Below are 26,735 nucleotides of genomic sequence, written 5' to 3'. Positions count from 1 at the left end.
TTTGTTATTTAAATGTTGCTTGCAATAAATTTCATTTCGTCAGGGTACACAGTTATGCTGCGTTCCATTCAAGTTGGATGTGGGATATTCCTACTTGATATCTCCAACCTTAAATGCATTCCATGCATATTTGGAACTGCATTGCTCCCGTTAGCTTAGCAGGGGTTTGACTCTCATTAGAGATGTCTCCTAGCAACTCAACTGATAAACAGTGCTGCAGCGCTAGCATGTGTGCTACAGGTGTATGATTATCAAAAGAGATTATAATGTTTTATACACCTGTTTCTGCAGGCGTTTGTTAAACAAGCTTTACTCATTTATCGATATTACTTAATAAAGTGAGTGTTTATCAATTACTTTGTATATCTCCCTGAGTGTCGATATGTTTGTGTGACATCATGCCCCTGCATCTCGGCGAAATCGGAGTTGAGAATTTCTGCACGAGCCTACAAGTTGTAATTCTGAGTTCAAGATGCATTCCATTGCACTTTTCCTAGTAGGAAGTTGTAAAATCTGACTTTCCTAGTTGATTGGAATGCAGCATTACTTATCAAAACTTGATCCGACACTGAATGCTCAAGCAGCCTAATTTACACTTAGAAAACTCCTGATGTTGCTGTAACAATGCAAAAAGCACTTACCAATTTACTTGAAGTGAAAATCAGTCCTCCTTTCCTGTTTAATAAATTAAGCAATCACACGGTCATGCAGAACATCTCGTGTTTTTAAATCCATAAGGATCTCTTTCTCAATGGTGATGACAGCCGACTCGTCAGACAGCTTGATCTTTTGCTCTTGAATAACGTACATCACTTAAAGCGTGATTGCGTCACTCAAGGCCAGCTAGAAGGCCTCGACTGGGACATATCCTAAAGATCACACCCACCAAGAACAAATAAATCAATCTGATTGGCTGATGAATCTGACAATCTGACTTTAGATGCCTATTCACTGCAGTGTTGAGGGATTCTGTGGAAATTCTGAAGGCCTGACGGGGTGGAGCTCAAACTCACGTGCTGCTTCAGCTAACGAACTCGTCTTTGGGCATGCGATTTGTGAAACAGTTGTCACACTTCGCTTGTAAACATCAAGGAATAAATTCTGACTGGATAAACTTTTCGTTTTCTCTATTTGTTTGTAGATTAATTAAGAGTGGATAGTGATTAAAAATACGTTAGGCAAAAAGGTGATTGAGAATGAAAGGATGAAAAATATTTTTTTTATTTGGCATGTTAGGCCAGCAGAGAAGGCTTTGCTGGCCCTGAGAAATCGCCACTGTGTTTTAATTTTGTAACAGCGACGGTTTATTTAAATTGATGGCTTCAGTTGAAGTATTTTAGATGTAAATGGGCAACATGCTGTGTGTTTTTATGTTTAAAAGAATATGTGCTCTCGTAAAGATAAAAAATTGCTCAGAAAATCAATTCTAGATTTTTAGAATCAATTCTAGACCAAAATTAGGCTTCAGTTCTAGACAGAAAGCATCCTTACTTAACTAATTTCTGATACTGGTGTGGACATTAAAGGGTAACACTTTACAAGGTTCTATTTGTTATCATTAATTAATTTATTAGGTATCATGAACTAACAATGAACTTTATTTTTAAAAGCATTCATTAATCTTGATTAATGTTAAAAAATACAATTGTTAATTCATGATAATTCGTAATGTATTAACTAATGTATACAATTTTAATGTACACAAATATATGTTAAAATTAACATTAATAAAGATATATATTAACAAATACTACCTTATTGTAAAGTGTTACCTTTAAAAGTATTTAGCTGAACTGTGAAATACTGAGCACAGCTTGGGGGAAGTACATTGTTTTGAATTATTATTATTGTATTTTTTTTACTTTTGTCAAGCAGGACCAATTTCATCATGGAGATTTATTTCCCACACTCTGCAGTATTGTTTGCATTTTACTGCGCACACACACACAAACACACTGCAAATATTCCATGCTGCTAGTTTAAACCACTGAGTCAAACTAAATGTTATCAACACTGAGAAAATGACATAATATCGGGCATAAATTAATGTTCACTTATCAGGAAAATCTAGTATATAAAACTGGTATTTCAAACGCAATAGATCATTTCTGGCATCTGAACTTTTCTAGAAATCAAGAAGATGCTTTGGAAAGTGTTGAAAAGGATGTGCATCTTACCAGGAACAATGTTATAAATCAACAGTGGCGTTGAACTGTGTAGCTCCGCCCACTTTGAAATGGCATCGGTCTAAACTCCAACTCCACATAAAATTGGCTGTGATTTTGTCGCTTTGTGAAGCATTTTCACTCTCAGTGTCATCAGACAAATTGTTAGGACACAGTTGTAGTTTAACTAGGACTTGGGTATCAACATCCTTTTGTTGCCTTGTTTCCTGTGTTAAAGGAAATTCTGAGGAGAGTTTCTAATAATGGACTAGACAACCTTTGAACCTGCAGTGTGTTTGAGTGTGTGTACATGTGTGTGTTTACTAGATGTCTAAGTATTTACCCCTTACTGGAAGTCTTAGTTGGCCATTTTTCTCTTTTTCTCTCAGAGTCCGGTCTGAATTCTCACCTTTGTTAGTCCCACATACAGTATGTATAAAACATGAGCTACATCCTGTAAGAGTTGGGCCGCTTCTGAGACAAGACTTCAAAGTTCAGCTCACACATCTGAGAGCTGTTTTATCCAAGTAGAAAAGGAATGCTTAATATCCAGAAGACTTTAATGATTCATATATATCATTCATATACACTCATTTTAACTGTATGATAGGAGTGCCAAACTGTTCTCCCTGAGCTCAGCGTGCAATCGAGTTTATCAACAAGAAGAAATAAAGTTTTTGAAAAAATATGTAATATTTACAACTCTTTGCTTAACATACGAAACACACCTGGACATTATTTGCATTTTAAGATATGGCCTCAAAAGGCATTTGTACACTTAAGCCACACAATTAAAATTTATGATTTCATTGCATTAAATAACAAAATTCAAGATTAGCTTCACTTTTCTGAGTCATTTTGCAATTACTTTTAGCCAGCTAGTCTAAAGGTAATTTTTAATGGGCGTATGAATCAGTTCCCCTCAAGTTCACACAGGTGTCCAAACATAAAGGATACAGTATATCTGTTGACTAATATTTTAAAACAAATTTCTTTTGGGAAAATGCTTGAAAGTTGTGTTTTTCTTTAAAATAAATGTCACCTAGTTTGATATTTCGCTATCTAATGCAATGACATTCACACATTTTAAGTGAGACTGTTTTAAGCATCTTTACATGATCCTACACCCTTGGGACATGTGCGTTTGGGGTGTAAAAAAAATACAATTATTACTCGCATGCAAAGTTACATAAACAGCTTCATAGGTTGCTAATAAGTTTGTGTGTTTTGGAGAGGGATGAATAGAAACTAATTTCCCCTCAGTCTTTTCCAGAAAAGATGTGATTATGTCTAATGCGATTTTCGGTCTAAATCAATTACCCTCTCCTACCATCAGGGCCGACAAGGCAAGCCGTTCATAGACACACCTGAGAGGAATTCCACTCCACTCTACTCTGTTCCGAACCACCAGCCCCTATAAATGGTATGATCTAATTGTGCACCCAATACAGATATACTGAGATATACAGAGACTGAGATGTTGACAGACTGTAAAACGCATTCCTTAACGTCTTAACCTGGGTTACTATCAAGTTTAAACTCATGGCTTACATATTATAAACATCTTATGGTCAATCTGCTTTCATTGCAAAAATAAACTTTTTGGTCAACTTTTTGGAACCATCCAATCATAACCCATGATCCTCTAACTTAACCCCCCGCTTAGCACTGATCCCCTTAAAATCACAAAATGACCAAATCTTATCACATGACTTCCCTACACATGCCAGACTCACAGAAAGGACCCAACACTCTGAGAGCAAGTGCTTATGGGTAAGATGTGATTTTGAAAAGGCTACTTTATCTGGGTTCGGCTAAATGGATTTGCCTGCCTGCAATTTTGTTATAATGAAAGATCTTAATTTCAGGGTTTATCACAGTGAGATAAGCTGAGGTTGGGAGCGCACATGAGGATATACTGTATATTAAAATTCATACATATTTTATATTTTATACAAACTGTTTATATATGATATACTGTATATATATATATATATATATATATATATATATATATATATATATATATATATATATATATGTAGTTATGCTCAAAAGTTTGCATACCCTGGCAGAAATTGTGAAATTTTGGCAATGATTTTGAAAATAGGACTGATCATGCAAAAAAAAACTGTCTTTTATTTAAGGATAGTGATCATATGAAGCCATTTATTATCACATAGTTGTTTGGCTCCTTTTTAAATCGTAATGATAACGGAAATCACCCAAATGTCCCTGATCAAAAGTTTACATATCCTTGAATGTTTGGCCTTGTTACAGACACACAAGGTGACACACACAGGTTTAAATGGCAATTAAAGATTAATTTCCCACACCTGTGGCTTTTTAAATTGCAATTAGTGTCTGTGTAGAAATAGTCAATGAGTTTGTTAGCTCTCACGTGGATGCACTGAGCAGGCTAGATACTGAGCCATGGGGAGCAGAAAAGAACTGTCAAAAGACCTGCGTAACAAGGGAATGGAACTTAATAAAGATGAAAAAGCATATAAAAAGATATCCAAAGCCTTGAAAATGCCAGTCAGTACTGTTCAATCACTTATTAAGAAGTGGAAAATTCAGGGATCTCTTGATACCAAGCCAAGGTCAGGTAGGCCAAGAAAGATTTCAGCCACAACTGCCAGAAGACTTGTTCGGGATACAAAGAAAAACCCACAGGTAACCTCAGGAGAAATACAGGCTGCTCTGGAAAAAGACGGTGTGGTTGTTTCAAGGAGCACAATACGATGATACTTAAACAAAAATGAGCTGCATGGTCGAGTTGCCAGAAAGAAGCCTTTACTGTGCCAATGCCACAAAAAAGCCGGTTACAATATGCCCGACAACACCTTGACATGCCTCCAAGCTTCTGGCACACTGTAATTTGGAATGACGAGACCAAAATAGAGCTTTATGTTCACAAACATAAGCACTATGTCAACAAGGGGTCAACAAGGCCTATAGTGAAAAGAATACCATCCCCACTGTGAAGCATGGTGGTGGCTCACTGATGTTTTGGGGTTGTGTGAGCTCTAAAGGCACGGGGAATCTTGTGAAAATTGATGGCAAGATGAATGCAGCATGTTATCAGAAAATACTGGCAGACAATTTGCATTCTTCTGCACGAAAGCTGCGCATGGGACGCTCTTGGACTTTCCAGCACGACAATGACCCTACGCACAAGGCCAAGTTGACCCTTCATTGGTTACAGCAGAAAAAGGTGAAGGTTCTGGAGTGGCCATCACAGTCTCTTGACCTTAATATCATCGAGCCACTCTGGGGAGATCTCAGACATGCGGTTCACGCAAGATGACCCAAGACTTTGCATGACCTGGAGGCAATTTGCCAAGATGAATGGGCAGCTATACCACCTGCAAGAATTTGGGGCCTCATAGACAACTATTACAAAAGACTGCACGTGGTCAATGATGCTAAAGGGGGCAATACACAGTATTAAGAACTAAGGGTATGCAGACTTTTGAACAGGGGTCATTTCATTTTTTTCTTTGTTGCCATGTTTTGTTTTATGATTGTGATTGTGTTATAACCTACAGTTGAATATGAATCCCATAAGAAATAAAAGAAATGTGTTTTGCCTGCTCACTCATGTTTTCTTTAAAAATGGTACATATATTACCAGTTCTCCAAGGGTATGCAAACTTTTGAGCACAAATGTATATACACACTGGTGGCCAAAAGTTTGGAATAATGTACAGATTTAGCTCTTATGGAAAGAAATTGGTACTTTTATTCTTCAAAGTGGCATTCATCTGATCACAATGTATAGTCAGGACATTAATAACATGAAAAATTACTATTAAAATGTGGAAAAAAATTTTTAAGAACTTCTTAAACTACTTCAAAAAGTTCTCATCAAAAAATCCTCCACGTGCAGCAACGACATCTTTGCAGATCATTGGCATTCTAGTTGTCAGTTTCTCCAGATACTCAGGTGACATTTCACCCTACGCTTCCTGTAGCACTTGCCATAGATGTGTCTATGTCTTGTGGGCACTTCTCACACATCTTACAGTCTAGCTGATCCCATAAAAGCTCAATGGGGTTAAGATCCATAACACTCTTTTCCAATTATCTGTTGTCCAATGTCTGTGTTTCTTTGCCCACTCTAACATTTTCTTTTTGTTTTTCTGTTTCAAAAGTGGCTTTTTCTTTGCAATTCTTCCCATAAGGCCTGCACCCCTGAGTCTTCTCTTTACTGTTGTACATGAAACTGGTGTTGAGCGAGTAGAATTCAATGAGGCTGTCAGCTGAGGACATGTGAGGCATCTATTTCTCAAACTAGAGACTGATGTATTTATCCTTTTGTTTAGTTGTACATCTGGCCTTCCACATCATTTTCTGTCCTTGTTAGAGCCAGATGTCCTTTGTCTTTGAAGACTGTAGTGTACACCTTTGTATGAAATCTTCAGTTTTTTGGCAATTTCAAGCATTGTATAGCCTTCATTCCTTAAAACAATGATTGACTGATGAGTTTCTAGAGAAAGTTGTTTCTTTTTTGCCATTTTTGACCTAATATTGACCTTAAGACATGCCATTCTATTGCATACTGTGGCAACTCAAAAACAAACACAAAGACAATGTTAAGCTTCATTTAATAAACCAAATAGCTTTCAACTGTGTTTTATATAATGGCAAGTGATTTTCCAGTAGCAAATTAGCAATTTAGCATGATTACTCAAGGATAAGTTGTTGGAGTGATGGCTGCTGGAAATGGGGCCTGTCTAGATTTGATCAAAAATTACTTTTTTCAAATAGTGATGGTGCTGTTTTTTACAAGTACCAATTTCCTTCAGAAACAGCAAAATCTGTACATTATTCCAAACTTTTGGCCGCCAGTGTGTGTGTGTGTGTGTGTATATATATATATATATATACCGATATTATACTGATATTAATCATATCCATGGCACAAATGGTGAAGGAAAAATTGCATGCAAAAAAGTAATATTTGGGGTTTGTGGGTTGCTCAAATTCCTAGTCTTTAGTATAACCAATAGTAATAGTAATGGTTGCCTTAACAAGCCCTGCTAACTACTGATTTGAAGACATATTGATCTGGCATGGCTAAACACTATTGTACAAACTCTATATTACTGAACTAGACTGTTTTACTAGACTGCATCTGTGTTGTGAGATGTGAGCATTAGATAGCTGAATACAATCAATCTGTTTTATTTCAAATGTCAGGAAAGATTGAAATGGTGGGTTAAATTAAGCCTTTGAACACAGGCTCTCATCAAATCTGATTGGAGAAATCTACAGAATGTGTCTAATCCCTAATTTATGACCACTATGATACACGAGACGGAAGCTATTAAAAGTTTTGTAGGTTGCCGCCGATAAGGTGGCACGCAGTTGGACACAAGTTGTCCTGGTGTAATCAAGTGTATGGATTGTCTACAACTATCAGCATGATTACTGCCCTTAGCCTTAAATTTGAGTTGAGAATGAAAGCCATCCTTTGACCTTTGGTCCAGAGTAAAATATATTTAACTTTAAAAAAAATCTTCTTTTTTTTAAGTGCACATAAAGTGCATTTGTGGGCTAAATTTGCCAACCACTGTTCTAAAGCTTTTGCTGGAGATATATTCATTAGGGGCGAAATCTAATTGTGTAAAATGAAATAATGTAATAGCTGTTTAATGAAGACTAAGCAGAAAATTAGATCAACTTTGACCTTACCTGGACTAATAATACACGGTTTGAAGGAAGACAAAGGGACGCTTGTACTATCTCTTTAAGTCAGAGTCATTTGTGTAAGTATGTGTGTGTGTGTTGTGACTGTGGAGTATCTACACAGGGTCTGTGTGCATGTTTGGACATACACAGAGGCACAAGTGTAAGTCTGGTGAAGTGGGCAATTCTGATTGTGGCTTAAGATGTGTGACAATTTAAAGCGTTTGTGGCGGTGTCAAATACAGTGTGAAAGTCTTTTGTCATCGGTCTGACATAGAGGGGCACATAAATCTTACCGCTTATTCACACACACTCATACATGGGCTTTTCACACTTGAAATTGTTAAACGAGTGTCATACTAAACTTTGGGATAACATAATCCTGGGTTTATACTTTACCAGGGATTCCAGATTGCACGCTGTACCTTGGGTTAACATTCTAATTTGCCTATTTATGTAGTCAATAGCAATGACAAGTACAGCACGCAATGAGCATGCAACCTGTTTCAATACCCACTTGTTCATCTGTGAAATTGGCACCAGATAATCAACTCTGGTTGTCCAAATATAATAATGTCTCATCATAACTTCAGTTAATGTATTTGCCATTTCTTACTGTTTGACATTTTTAATCGTTTCCCTCGGACACTGAAAATTAACAGCATTTGAAAGTTTCTACAACTATAAAAAGCACATTAATATTTAATGAGGGAAGTATTGAGGCAGTTTACGATTGGTTGTACACAATTTACCATGACTAAAGTGAGGCTAACCCAGCTCCACAACGACTGGGAAATGAAATAGGGCTAAAATGATTGTGAAACAGTGCTTTATCCAGGTTTAAAAGTGGCTTTACGCATGGTTTAAAATCATTTACTCACACTCATGCCATCCCAGATGTGTATGATTTTATTTCTTCTGCTGAACACAAACAAAGATTTTTAGAAGAATATTTCAGCTCTGTAGGTCCTCTCTGAGATATTCTTCTAAAAATTTTAATTTGGGTTTTAGCAGAAGAAAGAAAGTCATACACATCTGGGATGGCATGAGGGTGAGTAAATGATGAGAGAATTTTGGGTGAACTATCCCTTTAAGCTCAGTGTGAAAAAACTTATAGAGAGTGTTTAATTGTTCAGTGTTAATTAATAATTTAATTAAAATATTTATTCCTTATCCTATGCTCAATGTTGTAACATTTACATCTTTCGTTTCGTCAGCAAAAGTTATCGCATGGAATTGATGCATGGAGTAATCTTTTCAAAGTTTACTAAGTTTTCAGGCTCCATTATATTATGTGAAATAGGTATTCATTTTTAGCATATTAGCTTATTAGTTCTATCTAGCTACTGCTAGCTATCAAACAAAGGCTGCTTCATAAAACATATAAAAATCAGAGTTGTTGTGCTACACAGTGCTCTACGTGAGCATTCCAACCATCTATATCTGAACTCTCCCTCTTCGTTTCATATTTTGGATCTCCTCTCCATTACGATGTAATCAAATTTAAAGATTAATACACTGATTTTATGATCCACTTTTTAAATTGTATCAATACAATTTCCTTCCACAGACTCAAACTCTCCACACCCCCAAAGTCCAAATTGATTAATCTGCACAGCCTGAGTTTAATTTGACTGTGGAGTAGAACAGACACTAGTACAGAGTAACCAGTGTGACAGACTCTCATGTTCAAGACTGAATAAAAGGCCTTGTCCATTTGGCTGGAAAAGAATCTTCTGGACAGATCTCTCTATTCCCAATCATGTTTGTCAAGCAGGAAATCACCTCTGATTTGTGGCATATCAGATAAGGTATTACATTAGGGTAAGTTGGGGAATTAGCCATGTACGACATGGCCGATAGAGTAAGACAGAGTTTTATTCCCACAAGCAGGACAGGTGCATACTCTACATTGGCCCCAAAATGTATTTGGTCACTTAGGCCACACTTGTATGAATTTGATTGCATTAGTTAATAAAACATCAAGTGGCATCTGCAAACAAATGATGCTACTGTATTTTTTACAATTATCTGCCCTCAATTTCACACAGGTGCCCCAGCAAAGTTACTTCAAAGGTATCTTTCTAACCACACCATGCCAAAAACTAACTATAACACAGTCAGTTGGAGGCAATCCAACATTCTTAAGAGGCCTTAACTTTTTGTTTCTCATCCCTTGTTCTTCTTGTTTTTGTTCTCATTTGAGTACTTGGGTGACATTAACATGGGATGATGCTTCTCTTTTCATCACCGCAGGGTGCTTCTCAAACCAAAGGCTTGACTAAAGATCTGTTAGGTTATTAAATGCCTGATGTGGCACACCCAGGTATGGGAAAACCACCAAAGTCAATCTTAGCAAGTCTGACCCAAGCTGGTTGTAAGTGGGGTGGGGGTTGATGCGGGGTCCGTCTGTGCGTGTTACGTTTTAATGAACTGTTATGATGTATTTTACCTCATCACGTGCGAGCAGCTTTAACATTTAGGCTCTGGAAATTAAGTTTAGCCTATATTGTGAGAGATATCTCTCTCTATTCCCAATCACATTTGTCAATCAGGAAATCACCTCTGATTTGTGGCATATCAGATAAGGAATTACGTTAGGGTAAATTGGAGAATTAGCCATGTACGACATGGCCGATAGAGTAAGACAGAATTTTATTCCCACAAGCAGGACAGGTGCATACTCTACATTGGCCCCAAAATTTATTTGAACACTTAGGCCACACTTGTATGAATTTGATTGCATTAGTTAATAAAACATCAAGTGGCATCTGCAAACAAATAATGCTACTGTATTTTTTACAATTATCTGCCCTCAATTTCACACAGGTGCCCCAGCAAAGTTACTTCAAAGGTACTTCATCACATTAACTATGGACATGTCCCAACCAGAAAGTGTCCAAATACTTTTCGTCTTAATTTTGAACAGTATATTCAAACCAAACAAACATTGTGAAATGTTTTGCTGAAAAATTGTACTTGTGCAATCTTTCTTGAAAATACTGTATATGTCACATTGATATTGTGTTATCTCAGCCATGGTTTAAACATCCAAATACTTCTCAGGGGCACTATGCATACAGTTTTTCATGAGTTTTGAATCCAGAAGATTTATAAACAACAGTACTGATCTAGCATTATTTATGCTGAGGAAGAATTTGTTCTTGATTTATTTCTCTTTTTTTAAAGTTCTCAACTAAATGTTTCACATCCCCAAATGTCTTTTGAATTCCTTTAAACCAAAGTAATTGTATTAATGCCTGTCAAATGGCAAAACTGAATCTTTCTAACCACATGCCATGCCAAAAACTAACCATAACACAGTCGTTTGGAAGCAATCCAACATTCTTAAGAGTCCTTAACTTTTTGTTTCTTATCCCTCGTTGTTCTCGTTTTTGGTTCTCATTTGAGTACTTGGGTGACGTTAACATGGGATGATGATGCTTTTTTCATCACCGCAGGGTGCTTCTCAAACCAAAGGCTTGACTAAAGACCTATTAGGTTATTAAATGCCTGATGTGGCAAACCCAGGTATGGGAAAACCACCAAAGTCAATCTTAGTAAGTCTGACCCAAGCTGGTTGTAAGTGGGGTGGGGGTTGATGCGGGGTCCGTCTGTGCGTGTTACGTTGTAATGAACTGTTATGATGTATTTTACCTCATCATGTGCGAGCAGCTTTAACATTTAGGCTCTGGAAATTAAGTTTAGCCTGAATTGTCAGAGATATGTCCATGATCAGGGCTAATTACACGTGATATGCAGGGACAGATTAACTTTGACGTCCTGTTGAGAAATTAAGACAATGAATGACAATAGTAACATACTATCGTAAATGCACATGCTTTTGTTTACAAACAAGCACGCATGTTTTCAAGCAAGGTACAGGCCACAGTGTAGAAATCTGTTCTGATTTCTCTTCTCTATCTCTGCCTAGAAATGTTTTAATGATCTTATCTGTAGATGTAAATTTTGAACTCTAAAGTCCAGTTGTTAAGGTTGAGTTATCACTTAAATGTAAATTTTTTATGTTTCTTTTGTATTTTGTTTTGTGTGTGTGTGTGTGTGTGTGTTTATTAGTTTTGTTTTGATTCGTTTTGTCTTTTCTTTTTTCTTTTTTTTTATTAGTCTTTTGTTTTGATTTGCTAATTTTTTTTTTTTTTAGTTTTTTTAGTTTTTGTTTTGTTTTGTTTATTAGTTAGTGTAAATTGATCTGTTTAAATGCTGTTTAATGCTGTCACCCTATTTGTGATGTACTTTTTATTTAAAAAATATTACAACATCTGCCCCACCCACATCCCCCCAAATAGCTTCATTGTAGTTGATAAATATGCACTATAGTTGCTTTGTTTATATATATTACCAATATGCTTCTACAAAGTCACATTACACAAGTTGTCAAAGTCGTATTCTTCTAAATGTTATGTAAAATGCATGAGAGCATTTGAGAGCTGTACAGCTGTCATCTTATGCCTGGTATTTTATTCACTCACTAAATTAGTCGCTTGTCTGGGTTGCTTATACTTTAGGAGGCATTTAGTCTAAAATATGAAGCGTAAAATGGCCTGTCACTACGACACACCCAACACCAATGATACAATTATGTAAATTGAATTATCCAGCTTGAATTTACTTTTAAGTGTAGCATCACACTGATACATTATTACAAATTTTACATTAAACAGATATTTTGTATTGTGATTGTTCAATACAGAGGATATTTTACAATACAATTCACAATCGACATTTCAATAAGATGGTGCTCAAATAGCATTAGGCATGAAGTCAACTGCTGTCACCGAATTGCAGTTTTGATCTTACAGTTGTGCATTTAAAGTTGTAATTGTGTGACTACTGCAGTTGGAGTAAAATATTGGCACTACTTCCCAAACATAAACAGAATAAATGGTCAGATAAACCTGCACAGAAACAGTAGAACATTGTTACATAATTCTAATATGTAAAGTATCAAATGCACAATTGACTTACCGGACCATACCAGTTATATTCCAGCATTTTGATGATACAGAATTCGCTCTCAAAGCCCAAACTTTTGCTCTCAGTTCTATGGCACAACAATATCACTCATAACTTGAGTGCAGACACATTTACGGGTACCACTAAGCCATTAACACACACATACACACAGAGAGTCACACAGCCTTGTTGAAGTTTAGCACTCTTAAGCTTACGTCCTGTTGATAATGAACCTGAACCCATTATTTTGAGTCAATGAATTGAAAGAAATGGGGCAAGGAATGAAAGCCACAGGGCCAATTACTGACGCTCTTTGATGTATTATTCTCCCTCACTCAGTCAAATGGCTCTGCACATTTTGTCTTCATCCTCTGTTTTTCATTAATTAATTATTCTGCTTGGGGTCAGAGTTTGGCTGGCTAATTGTGCAAACGGTCCAGCTTTGACAATGGCAATGATTCTCCAAAAGCTGACACACTCTCTTGCTGTGCTCAGCCACCTTGCATTATGCCAATTAATCCAAGTTTTTGAATTTATTTTTTTATTTGTTTTTATTTATTTTTCTCTCTTTTTCAGTCTCTCTTTCTGTCTCACCCTTTGTGATTTATTATCTCTGTATCTTCAGGAGTTGTTTGGGGTTTTGCCTGGTTGGGAGACTGTAGGGTGATAGTAACTTATGGTTCAGTGTACAGGTGACATGTACCCTTTTTTTTCACTGAAATTGTGTTGGTACTGGAACTGGCTCATGTTTCCACTTAAGAGCCATTTGATGATGTACTGTAACTGACTATGGTCAAAGTCCCTTTAAGACAAGTCAGTTTGCTCATCGCCATCTTGGTAACGCCCCGGACAAGTAGTTGTTATGTAGGTAATAAACATACAAGTGCAGCTCCTATCTTTATTAATGGGGAAAGATAGAAATCTCCAAAACCGTTTATCAAGATTACATTTTAATAACATGTTTCAAATCAGACCAGAAAACAACCATGAAAAAATTTGTAACATCTGAACGAGAGATGTTTCCAGTGATGTCCCGATAGGCATGTGAACTCGCCTTTCACACATCAGACTCGCCGGCATATGGAGATGAACCGTAGATAATATATATTGACTTGGGGACTTGGCATGTATCAATAGTAATAGTTTCATGGGTTCACAATGTTTCTCCATTCACTGCCATTGCTTCCTCTCGCTGATGGCCACAAATATGGCCGCTGCGAAGAAAAAGTGACTTCACTGAAACAAGTCAATACAGTGATTACAAACCCAGGGTAAAGTATGAAAAGTCTAAAACATAGACAACCCAGAGTTAAGATGAAAGTGATCAAGTGTGAAAAGTCCACACGAGAGCATTGTAACAGAATTGATTGTTCATCTCTTTTAAATTGTTTATTCTTTTTGACCCAAGTCATTGGGTGTATTTTTTCCCACAGCGTCCTGACCACCAAATTGCTTTTTCACAGTGCAAGCCAGTTAAGCATACCTATTACTAAAGAATTGATTATAGCTGTAAAAGTCACTTCCTTCACACCAGGATACTGTACTTCCCACTAAATGTTTTGGTTTTAACATTTTCATGTGGATCAGCAGAAATAGAGATCTCAGTTTCTCTGCCCCAACAAGGCCAATTAAAGACTGTAGATGTAAGAAACTTGGTCTATACAAATTGATTTATTTACTAAAATAAGCCAGTGGTGAAACCGCACTCATTGACACTTTAAAGGACTCCAAAAGCTAAAGGATTTAGAAAACAAAAGAAATGTTATTCTAGAGATGAACTTTCTTCAATAGGAGGAAAAGATTAATCTGAATGAGATTAGGGAATGCTACGCAACTAATGGCATTTTCCTCTGATCTTGATTGGCATTTATCTGATTTTCCTATAGAATAATTGTCTGTCTTTAATGGATAACACTATCCCCTGCCCTGCTTTTGATGTAAGTGGTATCAGAATCCATCGAGAATTGGTTTGTGTAGTGAATGAAACGTTACAGACTTTTTGCCACTTTATGGTTTTACTGAACAGATCTCTCAAAACCATTCTTCTTTAAACCCATAAAACATTAGATTAGAGATTATGTGGCTCATTATTAGCTCAATAATTACAACAGATCTTTTTATATAAATGGAAGCTGTTTAGGTGCATAGAAGGAAAAAAATCTGAGGATAAAATAAAAACTTGTCAAGAACATGACCAGGTCACATTTCACCTCAAAATCAAAAGAAAAAACATAAGCAATTATATTTTGTTCAACGAAAATGAACATTTTCCTTTAAGATGACCATTAAGATTTTTGAATTATTTTCATGACAATTAAGTATAATCCTGCTTTAATATTAAAATATTATGTAAATTGTACAGTATATACTGTATGATGTATAGTATTTGTTGCATTTTAACCATCTGAGACCCCCACGTAACTGCTGTGTGCATTTTCTATTTCCCTTTTTGATTTGTAACTAGCACCTTAAAAAAAAGTTCTTTTTTCTACTTTTGAGGAAATGTGTTGCCAATTTCCACATATGTGGACATCATGTTTATTAGCGTGCTGACACGCGAAAAATTAACAGATTTTTTTTAAAGTGGCATATCAAACGAAACTAGAGACTCTACTCTTTACAACCAAACAGATTTCAATGGAAAAACATAAAGAGATTTCTTACCAGAGGCACTTTTGTTGGTGCTGCGTCCGTAGAAGTGCTTCACGGAAATCGATGGCATGCTGCGTCAGAAGTTTAACCCATAAATGACAGTCTAGAGTCTTGTGAACAGTATTCAGTCGTTTTCTTTTTATTTAAAGTATGCGTTGTGTATAGCGATGCCAAAATACTACGTCTATGCATGTGGACGTGGGGTCACATGAGGTAAAATAATTGAATTGCAGTAATTTTTCTGTATACAGTGATACAGTAATGATAATCACCATTGAGAATAATGAGAATTACAAAATGTCTAGATGCAGACACTGTTTTCATGAGATTCACCCCTGAATGCATTTTCCATGTGAAGCTTTAAACAACCCTTTTACAACCCTTGTTTTACCAGTAGGTCCACAGACTTAATAGAGTTTAATACGCATGATTACCTTAACCCTCAGTGGTCGACAGTCACGCCGGCACGTCTTGCTGGATTTTTTCCTCATAACAGCGGAAACAACTTAAAATACTCCGTAATTTTTGGGCATACAGGTAAGTGTAAGACATCATTAGAGAATATAAAGGGTCTACTTTTATTTGTGTACACTCACAATATAAACAAAACCTTGTGCTTTTGTAAAATAAAGAAAAGAAACAGGGTGCGCTTTCAGCCATCTCTGTCTCCGCAAGCATCTTTCTGAAACACGTTACAAAAATGAACTGAAACTCCGCGAATTCTTATCACACAAACATGAAACATATGTCTAAAGAAAGCTTAGAATGTCTACTTTCAAATAAAGCAATTTAAATTTAAAACAAATATTCTCCTGCATTGTAATCTGTATGAAACGATTGTGTACAGTTTCTCCTGGCTCAGCTAATTATCGCTAATGTGATCACACCCACCAGCAGAGTGCGCTATTGGTAAATGCCCCCAACATTGCCTTAAAAAGCATCAAGTTCATTCACTTTCCTGCGCGTTTGGAAGATGGCACGCTACACAGGTGAGGAAGCTCTACAGATGGTCCTGCATAGTGACGAAGAGTTCACATTTTCCTCAGAAGAAGAGCGGAAATCCGACGATGAATGTTTGCATTTTGAAGAGCGACTTGATCCAGCCTAGAATTCAATTTCGGATGAGTAAGTCATTTAGTTTTATTTACATATTAGTTGACATGCTATTTTATATAAACATGGACATATTTTACTAGTTGGACTATTTCCAGTTCCCTATCTGTCACTCACTCGACGTTGGTGTCGATGTAGTGACACTAGGGGTCACTCTTGGGAGCCCGAGACACCTCTGGTCTTTGATAAAAGGCCAATGAAAATTGGCGAGTGGTATTTGCATGCCACTCCCCCGAACATACGGGTATAAAAGGAGCTGGTATGCAACCACTCATTCAGATTTTCTCTTCGGAGCCGAACGGTCATGCTCATTGAGCTGAATACTACTGTTCATTCACCTGCTGGATCTGACGGCGCATTTCAGCGGCTTCTCCCTCCTCTGCACTGGTGCACTGCAGAGAATGCCCCTGGGCGCTTCGGCAGAAAAACTAGAGAGTATATTTTCTGAAAGAGCATTTTTCCCCTCTAAAAGAGTATATATTTCTCTAAAAGAGCGCACACACGGAACGTCTTTTTAAAGACGCGTCTTTTTAAAGATGCTTTTCCGATTGTGTGTTATTCCTGGTTGTGCTCGTTATCTCTCGCCTTCTAACGGTCACGATCACTGTCTTTCGTGTCTGGGCACTGCTCACGCGGAGACAGCGTTCGTGGATGGTCACATTCTCATTGCGAGAATGTGTCCATGGCAACGTTGCGGTCGCGGCTCGCCTTCGTAAGGAAGCAAGCCACCCCAGAGGCTCCCGCCTCGGTCCTTTTACCCACGGGTTTGAGGCCAGCGCGGCTAGCACTGGGGGCGATTTGGGGACCCCAATGGGACCGCCTCCGCCGGGTATCCCCCCGCGGAACTCCCATTCCCCAGCACGCTCGTCTGCCCCGATCGGGCTTCCGGGTGAGTCCGCCGGCTCGTCTCACGGCGAGTTCGACCTCTTATTCGGAGCCCGCGAAAGTGATGAGCTCTCGAGCACGGCATCGGAGAGCGGGCTCGTCCAGTCGGAAGCCTCGGCTGGGCTCCTCCCTTCGGGGTCGATCGCCCAGTCACAGGCTGACGCGGAGATGACGACATGCTTTCCCGGACAGCCGCGAGCGTCGGTTAGAGTGGATTTCACCGCTCTTCCCTGAACCCTCGCGGCTCTGTGATTGGTTCCTGGGCTCGCGGCGCCGCTCAAAGCCACGCCCCGCCCCGTTCCTTTCTTCCCGGAAGTGCATGAAGAGCTGACAAGATCGCGGGAGGCACCTTTTACTGCCCGGTCCCGATCTTTTCAGCTTCCCCGCTCTCACTACCCTCGATGGTGGGGCGGCCAAGGGTTATTCGGCAATCCCCCGGTGGATAAAGGCGCTCGCGGTGCACCTATGCCCGCAGAGCGCCGCCACCTGGCGTGGGTGCCCAAAGCCCCCGTCCAAGGCCTGTAGGTTTACGTCGTCTCTGACGGTCAAAGCCTACGGCGCTGCTAGCCGCCTCCGCCCTGCACGCCATGGCTCTCCTGCAAGTCTGCCAAGGCGCTAAAGGAACTGCACGAGGGTAGTTCCGCCCCGGGATTGATGCAGGAACTGCGCTCGACGACCGACCTCGCTCTCCGAGCGACGGAGGTCACGGCACGGTCTCCCGGGCAGACGATGGCCACACTAGTGGTCCAGGAGCGCCACCTTTGGCTCAACCTGGTCGAGATGGGTGAGGCCAACAGGACACGATCCCTTGCTGCCCCCATTTTCCAGGCGGGCCTATTCGGCGACACTGTCGAGGACTTTGCCCAGCAGTTCTCGATGGTAGAGCAGTAGATGGATGCTAGCCGGCTTGTCCTGCCCCGGCGTGGCTCAAGATCCCCCCATCTACTCATCGCCGAGGGCGTCCCCCTGCGGTGACTGCACCGGCTCCGCCGCAGCCCGCCCCTCCGGCCCGGCCCCGGCGTGGAGCCCACCGCAGGAAGCCGACGCCACCCGTCTCACAGCCGGCACCGAAGAACCCATGGAGGTCTTCGAAGCGCCCCTGAGACGGGCGACCCAGGGACAACGAAACCCGCTGCTCTGGAGCTGGTAAGCAGATCTTCTTTTTGTTACCTTTTGCATTTAATTGCGCTGCATGCCCAAGTGGCTGCAGTACTCAAGAGCTCCGCAAGAGTGGTTTCCTTGTTCCCTGGGTCACATATTCGGTGTGTACGGCTGGCATCACGACCACCGTCCACCACTCCATTTGGCAGGTTGGCGCTCCAGCGGCGGTCTCCCGCCCTGAGCGCCCAGCTGTGGCACAAATCCGCCCCCGATGTGACAGTCTCCACGGGTCATGAGGACAGGCCTCTTCCTCCCCCGTCCCAGGCTGTTCCGGGGGTGGTCACAAGGAGCCAGGTAAGTGCTTCGATGTCCTCGGACTCAGCACGGCCACGATGGGGTGTGGCACCTCAAGCTCCGCCCCGCCGCGAGGCCCCGCCCGCCGGTACATCCGATGACGTTGTCCCTTTGGTCCCCCTTGCGCGGAACTCGGGTGCATGGCTTGCGCTTTCCAGTCCGTCGCGAGGGCTGGTCCGGACCGTCCGACTCGGCTGCACGATTCACTTCGCTGGGCATCCGCCCAGGTCCAGCGGTGTCCACTTCACCTTGGTGAAAGATGGAAACGCTGCTACCTTGCGCGGAGATCGCTACCCTCCTACGGAAGGACGCGATAGAACCTGTCCCTCCAGCCGAGATGAAGAGGGGGTTTTACAGCCCCTACTTCATCGTACCGAAGAAAGGCGGTGGGTTGCGGCCAATCTTGGACCTGCGAGTACTGAACCGGGCTTTACACAGACTCCCGTTCAAGATGCTGACGCAAAGACGCATTTTAGCGAGCGTCCGGCATCAGGATTGGTTCGCGGCGGTAGACCTGAAGGACGCGTACTTTCACGTCTCGATCCTTCCTCGACACAGACCCTTCCTGCGGTTCGCGTTCGAGGGTCGGGCGTATCAGTACAAAGTCCTCCCTTTCGGCCTGTCCCTGTCTCCTCGCGTCTTTACGAAGATCGCAGAGGCTGCCCTTGCCCCGTTAAGGGAGGTGGGCATTCGCATTCTCAACTATCTCGACGACTGGCTAATCCTAGCTCACTCTCGAGACGGGTTATGCGCACACAGGGACCTGGTGCTCTCGCACCTCAGCCGACTAGGGCTTCGGGTCAACTGGGAAAAGAGCAAGCTCCTCCCGGTTCAGAGCATCTCTTTTCTCGGTTTGGAGTTGGACTCAGTCTCTCTGACGGCGCGTCTTACGAACGAGCGCGCCCAGTCGGTGCTGGCCTGTTTGAAGGCGTTCAAACAGAAAGCAGCGGTTCCACTGAAACTTTTTCAGAGGCTCCTGGGGCATATGGCATCCTCGGCGGTGGCCACCCCGCTCGGGTTGATGCATATGAGGCCGCTTCAGCACTGGCTCCAGACTCAAGTCCCGAGACGGGCATGGCGCCACGGGACACACCGCGTGGCCATTATACCGGTCTGTCACTGTCTTTTCAGCCCTTGGACCGACCTCTCGTTTCCACGAGCAGGTGTTCCGCTAGAACTGGTCTCCAGGCGCGTCGTGGTCATGACAGATGCCTCCAAAATGGGCTGGGGCGCTGTTGGCAATGGGCACGCAGCTGCCGGCCTCTAGACGGGTCCGCAGCTGCGTTGGCACATCAACTGCCTCGAGTTACTGGCAATTCTGCTCGCCCTGCGGAGGTTCCGGCCGTTGATCCAGGGCAAGCACGTGCTAGTTCGGACAGACAGCATGGCAGCGGTAGCATATGTCAACCGCCAAGGCGGTCTGCGCTCCCGCTGTATGTCATAACTCGCCCGCCGTCTCCTCCAACGGAGTTAGCAGCACCAAGTCGCTGCAAGCCACTCACATCCCGGGCAACCTCAACACTTCGGCGGACGCGCCGTAACAACAGGTTACCCTCAAGGGAGAGTGGAGACTCCACCTTCAGGTGGTCCAGCTGATTTGGAGTCGATTCAGTCAGGCACAGGTGCACCTGTTCGCCTCCCAAGAATCCTCCCACTGCCCGCTCTGGTACGCCCTCACCGAGGCCTTCCTCGGCATAGACGCGCTGGCACAGCTGGTCCCCTGGCATTCGCAAATATGCGTTTTCCCCAGTGAGCCTGCTCGCACAGACCCTGTGCAAGGTCAGGGAGGACGAGGAGAAGATCGTCCTGGTAAGCACCCTACTGGCCCGCCCAGACGTGGTGCTCGGACCTCACGCTCCTCGTGACAGCTCCCCCGGGCAAATTCCCCTGAGAAAGGCCCTTCTTTCTCAGGGAAGGGGCACCATCCGTCACCCGCGCCCAGACCTCTGGAATCTCCATGTCTGGCCCCTGGACGGGACGCGGAAGACCTAAGCCGTCTCCCACCTGCGGTGGTAGACACATTCACTCAGGCTAGGGCTCCCTCTACGAGGCGCCTGTATGCCTTTAAGTGGTGTCTGTTCGCTAAGTGGTGTTCTTCCCATCAGGAAGACCCCCAGAGGTGCGCAGTCAGATCAGTGCTTTCCTTCCTGCAAGAGAGGTTGGAAGGGAGGCTGTCCCCTTCCACCTTGAAGGTGTACGTTGCTGCCATAGCAGCACACCATGACGCAGTCGACGGTGAGTCCTTAGGGAAGCATGATCTGATCATCAGGTTCCTAAGAGGCGCCAGGAGGCTGAATCCCTCCAGGCCACGCCTTGTTCCCTCATCGGACCTCTGTAGTTTTTCAGGGTCTACAGAGAGCCCCCTTTGAGTTTTGCAGTCAGCCGGGCTTAAGGCACTCTCCTTGAAGACTGCCCTCCTGACTGCGCTCACTTCCATCAAGAGGGTAGGTGACCTGCAAGCGTTCTCTGTCAGCGAAATGTGCCTGGAGTTCGGTCCGGGCTATTCTCACGTGATCCTGAGACCCCCGACTGGGCTATGTGCCCAAGGTTCCCACCACTCCTTTTAGAGACCAGGTGGTGAACCTGCAAGCGCTGCCCCAGGAGGAGGCAGACCCAGCCCTGGCGTTGCTGTGTCCGGTGCGCGCTTTGCGCATCTATTTGGATCGCACGCAGAGCTTTAGGCTCTCTGAGCAGCTCTTTGTCTGCTTCGGTGCACAGCGGAAAGGAAGCGCTGTCTCCAAGCAGAGGATCGCCCACTGGCTCATTGACGCCATAACTATGGCATGTCTCGCCCAAAACATGCCGCCCCCGGTAGGGCTACGAGCCCATTCTACTCGTGGTGTAGCGGCTTCTTGGGCCCTGGCCAGGGGTGCCTCTCTAACAGACATTGCAGAGCAGCGGGCTGGGCAACACCCAACACCTTTGCAAGGTTCTACAACCTCCGGGTGGAACCGGTTTCGTCCCAGGTAGTGGCACGCAACACAAGCGGATAAGCCCGGGATAGCCGGCCGGGTGTATCGCTTGCACATAGCACCTTCCACCTCCTTTTGAGCTGAAGACGTGCGCTGTTAATTCCCAGTAGTGTTCACAAAGGTTGTTCCCTGGTTGACTTCCTCCGAGCCCTGTGGCAGTCGAGTTTTCGGAGAGACTCGCTGCCGGCCCAGTACACGCGCTAACTAAGAGCCCGGTTCTGGGGTAGGTGCTCCGCATGTGGCGGTTCCCTGTAAGGCTAACCCCATGCGATCTATATCTTCCGCTAGCTCGTTTCCCTGCTGGCAAACGGCGTCTTCCTTGGGCAGAGCCCCTCTGCCCCAGTCTCCATGTTGTAGTACCTCCTCCCCCATTGGGCAGGATCTACCTTGAAGGCTCTCCACATGGTTGGAAAGACCATGTGATGTATTCTTCCACTTAAATATCCCCCCCTCTTGGGGCGAGGTGTGGTCTCCGCAGTGTCCTCCCCTTGGGAGGGACACCCCCCGACTAGACCTGGCGGCCCAGTCGGATAATCCCCCTTCTTTTTTAGGGAGTGGAAAAAGAGAAGGGGAAAAGAGGCCACGACTGGGTTAAGCCCGTCTCTATCTTTGGGTAGTCGACTTGTCCCCAAGTAGGGCCGTTCGACACTCATAACTGTGTTGGGGGAGGTTACGTGTCGACCTGGTGCACTGGCTATGAGGCACACAGCAAGTCTGCCCACCACACACCGCCAGTTCACGTAACACAGTTCAGCCTTGTGGCGTTTTGTATAGGGACCCCTAGTGTCACTACATCGACACCAACGTCGAGTGAGTGACAGATAGGGAACGTAATGGTTACTGGTGCAACCTCCGTTCCCTGATGGAGGGAACGAGACGTTGGTCCCTCCTGCCACAACGCTGAACTACCCGCTGAAATGGCCGGACCTTATTTCGGCTCCTCAGCGTAAAACCTGAATGAGTGGTTGCATACCAGCTCCTTTTATACCCGTATGTTCGGGGGAGTGGCATGCAAATACCACTCGCCAATTTTCATTGGCCTTTTATCAAAGACCAGAGGTGTCTCGGGCTCCCAAGAGTGACCCCTAGTGTCACTACATCGACACCAACGTCTCGTTCCCTCCATCAGGGAACGGAGGTTACACCAGTAACCATGACGACTTGCCAGCCAGGATTCAGAGTATTGACATTTGAAATATGTCCTAATAGGCAAGTTTTAGTTACATTTAAATGTTGTTTCAGCTAAAGCAGGTATTTAAATTGTATGCTGTATGATATAAATATGATATGTAATATGATATAAAAATAATATGAATGTTTAGATTATATTTTAACTAGTGTTTATGCTGCCTCATTATCATCAATGAAGCTTGTGCTTGCAAATATCTGTTTGGGTGTAAATATGTAAAATGTGCTATAAATATGCCCTTATTAGAAAATCATCATAATAGAATGATTTCTGAAGGATCATGTGACACTGAAGACTGCAGTAATGATGCTGAAAATTCAGCTTTGATCACAGGAATAAAGTGCATTTTACAATATATTCAAATAGAAAACAGTTATTTTAAATTGTAAAAAATATTTCACAATATCACTGTTTTTGCTGTATTTTGGATCAAATAAATGCAGCCTTGGTGAGCAGAAGAGACTTCTTTTAAAAACATAAAACAATCTTACAGATCTAAAACTTTTAAACGGTAGTGTAGGTCTAAAGTTTAAGTAAAGTCTTTATGTAAAGAAAATGTATAGTCAGATTACTTCTTTTAACTTAAACTTGATTTTGTGAAAAAGCTACAAACAATACATTCAATCATTAAGTCTCCTCACATTCATTCTCTCTCAAGGGAGGGGTCCTCAGGTGTGAATCACATCAATATTCATGATCATCCTCGCATATGGCCTTTCTAACACAAAAAGTGTCTTACAAAAGTTAAATGACTATATTGTTTTGTATGAATGAGTGATCAGGATGGTTTTCACATCATTTTGTAGCAAAAACTCTAGGCTTCAAGATCCAGTTCTCAAAAGTCTTGTGAACAAATGTTTAGTATGTGTATTTCAGTGACTTAAAATTTTTGTTTTTTCAAAAACCATGCTTAAACGTTATTTTCTCAAAAATACAAACATGTACATACATGTTGTTCACATATTATTATAGCCCAGGTTGTGCTGAATACAGTGTTATCAGACTTTAGCCATTCATATGTTTTTAAGCAACTGAAAAAAGCACAAATGTCAAGGCATGTCAAAACTTCTCCAGGGCCCAAAACACCCTCAGACACCAGAGGGTTAAATTGCAGAATATGTAGGGTGTACCTATAGCGCCCCTTTGAAGCAAAGTTCTATCAACCGCAGTTTGTCTTGTTTTACCCTCCTTAATACAAGCAATACAGGTCAGTCTCTGAAATCACCCACAGTGCCCTCAGTGGAATGTGTATGGCCGATAAAGATATATCAAAGTCGATCTTCGTGGTCAATTATCTTTACAAGAGTCGCATACCCTGACTGGAGAGGAACTCCTGGGTAAAGAACATCTCTTTCAGGCACTCTGTCCAAAAGACGCCAGTTCTTAATCAGTGTGGCCAAGCCATGATGTTGAGATGTCGGCCTGGGGGGTTTATGAGGGCCCCTGGTGATACACCACATTAAGGTCCACAGTGGCCCTGTTTGACACAAGTCTTATCAAACGCAGACACGGGCTCACTCTGATCAGAGGTCAAAGGTCAGTCAGGACAGGCAGATTGAGTCTTTTAAAGATGGGAAGAGTCTAGTCGGCCTGGATCTGTGAAGTCATTTCTTAAAGTGTTTAATCAATACAATCAAAGAGGCTTGGGAAAAGCACGTGCAAGTTTTCTCTCATTACAACAGACCACTATGCCAGTGTTTTCATAGTTACCTTCCACAAATTAATAAATGTACATTCGCCAGACACAAAATGCTTGTATTGTCATAAAGTTATAGAATTTATAATAATAGTTATTATAATAGATATTAATGATGAGAATAATTTTATTTATAGAGAACCTTTCATACACTTGGTTTTATTAGCTTTATCGCTTTACAAAAACAAAAAAAAAGACCAAAATTACTAAATGAAGTCAATACTTTCTCCTTTAAATGTATGAATAGGAACCGGACAAACTATTGCTTTCAAACAATCCTGTATGTGTGCAAAAAACATTGTGTAAGATGGGAATCTCATGAAACCTGTCAAGAACATGGCCAGGTCATATTTCAGCTAAAAATCAAGGGAAAGGCATTTTAAAACAGTTTAAATATTTATTTATTTATTTAAAGGACCAATTTGAATCTTTGCATTGTGACATTATTTTTATTATTTCCCTTGTAAATAATAATAAAAAAATTTATAATAATTATAGAATATTTATACATCATGGTGTTTGTTGTACTGCCTTTAATTTATGCTAAATTAAATAAAACAAATATAAGAATGCTTGTTTAATTTATTAGAGTAATAAGCGTTTGGGGTGGAGAAATGTGCTTAACTGTCATGAAAATAATGTCTCGATCCATATTAAAAATTATTTTCTTGATGCAAAATGTATAAAAAAAATATTTTTCTGTTTTTTATTATTTAGTTATTTTTATTATTTTTGGGGGGTGAAATTTGATCTGAACATGATTGCGTAAGATTCACCCGTAAAGAAATTAACTTCCATTCACATTAATAACTAAGCACAAACAACAAGGGAAATTTTGAAAGATGAACAAATTGTGAAGTTTAGTGAGATTGTCTTGTCAAATTTAAAAAATAAAATATTAAATGTAAAACCTTTACTACTTGTAAAAATCCCTGCACACCCAAATAGAAACCACCCCCCACCCCTGTCCCCTGTTAGGCCTTCTGGCCAGATCAGGCCCCCCAGGTGCCCTGGGGCACAGCGATATGCTCCGCTCAAGGCTACAAGCCCACACTAGATTATATCCCATGCATTGAACCTTTCTGCTTTGAATCCTATTAGTGGCTGAACTTGGTTTAACTGAAAAAGACTGCCGACTTCACTCAATTAGACCTAATAGGATTACAGGGCTGGTATGTGCCGGGAAGTTTAAATAAGACAGGAATTTTGGCAGACACCTGCTGCATGTTCTGCATTAATCTTATAAAGAGAATATGTGAGCTTTTAAATGGGGGTTACATATGCCAGGACTTCATTTGCCATCTTTGTTGGGGAAATAATGAAGCTTGTGGTAAAATGACTTATTGTTTAGGTCAGGCTTTATTTTTGCCAAATGTGCCCTGCTATCTATTATATCAATGTATGTCGGCACAGTGAAGTATTTGGACATGTAAGCCATACTTAATAATTAATGCATGTTTTTGCATTAAATATCAAAATATAAAACCGAATGCCATTTATTTTTAAGAAGGATAGCTTCATACATCCACTAAAAATTACCATGGGACCAGTTGGGACCAGTTTGCAGATGCCACTTGGTTTGATATCTCGTTATAGATAAGTGTCGCTCAAAACTTCAAATACTTTTTTGGGGACACTGTGTGTGTGCGTGTTTGTGTGTGTAGGTGTGTGTAGCACAGTGCACACTATAATCAGAATCAAGCATTCAAGACTCTCCGAACGAGTCCTCATAATTGACTTTGCACGGCAGGTCTTATCTGGCTGCCAGTTTGACCTGAGCTAAGGCAATTTCACTTCAGAATGTCATTTTCATCAACAATTCACCTTTATTGGATAATGAGCTATGTAACGTAATCAGCGCTTTTAGTCATAATGGCTAAATGAGCATCCAAATGACATATTTATGTGCCTTAACAGATCAGCCAACATGACCATGGAAT

The 26,735-nt window shown here is 41.6% G+C and overlaps 1 protein-coding gene across 3 annotated transcripts in view; it reads right to left on the bottom strand.

Annotated features, from left to right (window-relative positions):
- The window catches only part of LOC127435071 (transcription factor EC-like), a 67,734-nt gene that overhangs the window by 17,813 nt on the left and 23,186 nt on the right, over positions 1–26,735 (bottom strand). The window lies entirely within an intron of this gene.

The sequence above is a fragment of the Myxocyprinus asiaticus genome, chromosome 45 (assembly GCF_019703515.2).
Source record: "Myxocyprinus asiaticus isolate MX2 ecotype Aquarium Trade chromosome 45, UBuf_Myxa_2, whole genome shotgun sequence".
NCBI lineage: Eukaryota > Metazoa > Chordata > Actinopteri > Cypriniformes > Catostomidae > Myxocyprinus > Myxocyprinus asiaticus.
The sequence above is the reverse complement of the archived record's forward strand: the minus strand, read 5'-3'. Positions and strand labels throughout refer to the sequence as shown.